Genomic DNA, 3,627 nt, shown 5'->3' with positions numbered 1-3,627 from the left:
TATTTCAAAGAATATTAGTGAAAAAATTATGTTACACTTCACAGAACTCGTGAACATTTACATTTTACTTTTCTGTTCTACCACCCCAAGTTTCTGGTGGATTAGTCAGCTCCAATTTCCTTGCAGACCTCTGAGTCTTCCACATTACCACAATGGAATGGGGAGGGGGGCATTATACACAGAAATGAAGAGAACCTAAAATGTTGGATTATTTCTCCGCAAGTTTTCAATTTACAGACCAGAGAAAACCATTGTAATATAGCCAGGTAGGACATGTCAACTTATTCATCTCTATATTATCTCTTAAAAGATGTAGTTTCCACAGTGTTCAGCCATTCACTGAGTTTAGATTTTGAAGATACTCAATTCTGCTTCTACTTCAGCATGGCTGCCTAGAACATCCTCATTGTGTCCCATTAAGTGTATCAGTTTGCCAAGGATGCCATAAGGATGAAACAGAGGTCATTTTGAGCATTTCTGATGCCCACTGGCCTGGTACTGGGTTTGTCTCTGTACAGTTTCAAAGAAGACATCTTGGAGAAGCTTGTCAATGGGTTGAAGTACTTACTCTACCTGACTAGACAAGGGTTAGGTGCATGAGGCCACTGACACCAGCACATGTTACACTGAGGTGAGAGATGTCTCCAAAGGGTCTCCACACCTGTTACCCAGAGTTACATTCTAGTGCCTATAACCACACTCAATCTATCATCTCCCCCAGGAATCTCCAATGGCTTTCCCTACCCTGTCCCACAGTGCCATGTACAGAGGTATCTGGACCTCAACTTCTCCCTCCAGCTACAGGTGAGGATAAATAGAAAATACTTATTCAAATAGTAATATTAGGAAACTTGGTTTTTGGTCAGAGTACATACAAGCATTTTCGTATTTTTCTTGATCTTTTTTGATAGTTTTTGACCTTTTTATTTTTATTAATTTTATTTTGATGTTCAAATACAGTTTTCTACATTTCCCAACCACCACTTTCCCCCACCCAACCCTCCCCGACCACCTACCCTCAATCCCTTCCCTTTTCACTTTGTCCATGTGTCCTTTATACATGCTCATTTACGGCCCTTTCCCTCCTTTCCCATGTAATTTCCCTTTCCTCTCCCCTCTGGTTAAGGTCACTTTGTTTTTAATATCAGTGTTTCTGGTTATATTTTGCTTGCTTGTTGTTTTGTTAGTTAGATTTCATTTACAGAAGAGATTACATGGTATTAGTCTTTCACCACCTCATTTCCTTCACTGAGCAAAATGCTCTCCAGTTCCATCCATATTGTTGCAAAGGATAGTAGGTACTTCTTTTTTTCTGCTGCGCAGTACTCCATTGTGTAAAGGTACCAAAATTCATTGATCCACTCATTCACTGATGGGCACCTAGGCTACTTCCGGCACTTGGCTATTGTGAAGTGTGCTGCTGTGAACATTGGTGTGCATAGGTTCTTCTCACTTAGTGTTTCAGGATTCTCAGGGTATTATCCCAGAAGTGCAATTGCTGGCTTAAAAGGCAATCTCATTTTCAGATTCTTGAGGAAATTCTATACTGATTTTCACAGAGGCTGTACCAGTTTTCATTCCCACCAACAGTGCACTAGGGTTCCACTTTTCCACACAAGCCTGCCAGCACTTATTGTTTGTTGAGTTCTTTGTGATGGCCATTTTGACCAGTGTGAAGTGGTGTCTCATTGTGCTTTTAATTTGCATCTCTCTGAGGGCTAGTGATGCTGAGCATCCTTTCATACGTCTTTGGGTCCTGATTCTGTCCTCCTTGGGGAACTGTCTGTTCAGGTCCTTTGCCCATCTTTTAATTGGATTGTTGGTCTTTCTGGTGTGGAGTCATGTGAGTTGTTTATATATTTTGGATATCAAACCCCTGTCTGAGATATCATTGGCAAATAAATTTCCCACATTTTACCATACAGTTGGTTCCCTTTTCGCTTTCCTAATGTTTTCCTTAGCCATGAAGAAGTTTTTTTATTTTGATGATATCTCATTTGTTTATTCTTTCCTTTTTGTCCCTTGCTTTAGGAGCCATATCAATGACAACATTGCTGCATAGACTATCTGAGAATTTCTTGCCTATTTACACTTGTAGGACTTTTGTGGTATCATGACTACTGTGTAAGTCTTTCATCCACCTTGAGTTTATTTTTGTGTATGGTGTAAGTTGATGGTGGAGTTCCAATATTTTTTTTGCATGGAGCTGTCCAAGTCTTCCAACATCATTTGTTGATAAAGCTATTTTTATTTCTTTTATGCTTCTGCCCCCTTTGTCAAATATTACTTGACCATAGAGACATGGGTTTATTTCCGGTCTCTCTATTCTTCTCCATTGATCTCTGTGTCTGTTCTTAGGCCAGGCCCAGATTCTATTCATTACTGTGGCCTTGTAATATACTTTGATATCAGGTATGGTTACCCCATGTACTTTTTGTTCTTTCTCAAAATTGCTGCAGCTATTCTGTGTCATTTATGGTTCCATATAAATTTTTGAAATGTTTGTTCTATAAATGTGAAATATGTCATTGTTATTTTAATAGGATTTGCATTGAATCTATAAATTGCTTTGGGTAGTATGGACATTTTGATGGCATAAATTCTCCCAATCCATGAACACTGTGTATGCTTCCATTTATTTGTGTTTTGCTTAATTTCTTTCTTCAGGGTTGTGTAGTTTTCTGAGTCCAGGTCATTTACCTCCTTGGATAGGTTTATTCCTAGGTACTTTATTTTTCTTGTTGCCACAGCAAATGTGATTATTTCCTGATTTCTGTCTGATATTTCATTGTTGGTGTGTACAAAAGTGCTTTTGATTTCTGAATATTGACTATCTATCCCATCTTTTTTCCAAATTGACATATTAGGTTGAACAGTTTTTCAGTGGAATGTGTAGGGTTTTCCATTTACACTATCACATCTTTTACAAACAATGACAGTTTTACTCCCTCTTTTCCAATCTGTATGCCTTTTATTTCTTCTTCTTGTCTGACTGCTATGGCTAGGACTTCCAGTACTATGTTGAATAGGAGTGGTGAAAGCAAACATACTTGCATTGTTGCTGATCTCAGAAAAGTAGTTCCCACTTTTCTGAGTATTCTTTTTTGTTTTTGCATAAATGGGATCTGCAGTTTATCAAATGCTTTTCCGCATCTTCTGATATGATCATGTGATTTTTGCCTTTCCTTTTGTCCATGTGATCTATTATCTTTATTGACCTGTGAATATTGTACCATCCTTGCAACCCTGGGGTGATCCCACTTCATCATGCTGTACGGCTTTTTAATGTATTACTGGATGAGGTTTGCCAATATTGTGTTGTGGATTTTAGCGTCTATGTTCATTAGCAATACTGGCCTATAGTTTTCTTTCTTTGTTGTGTCATTATCTGGTTTGGGGATTAGGAGGAGGATGGTTTCATAAAACAGTTTGGGAGTTTTCCATCTTCTTGGATATTTTTCAATAATCTGTGAAGGATGGAGGTTAGCTCTTCCTTAAATATTCTATTAGACTCTCCTGTGAAACCATCTGGTCTAAGGCTTTTGTGTGCTGGGAGCTTGTTGATTACTGCTTTGATTTCATCAGCTGCTATTGGTCTTTTCAGGTGTCCTGCTTCTTCTTTGTTTG

Source organism: Phyllostomus discolor, chromosome 3 (genome assembly GCF_004126475.2).
Source record: "Phyllostomus discolor isolate MPI-MPIP mPhyDis1 chromosome 3, mPhyDis1.pri.v3, whole genome shotgun sequence".
Taxonomy (NCBI): Eukaryota; Metazoa; Chordata; class Mammalia; order Chiroptera; family Phyllostomidae; genus Phyllostomus; species Phyllostomus discolor.
Note: the sequence above shows the minus strand (reverse complement) of the source record.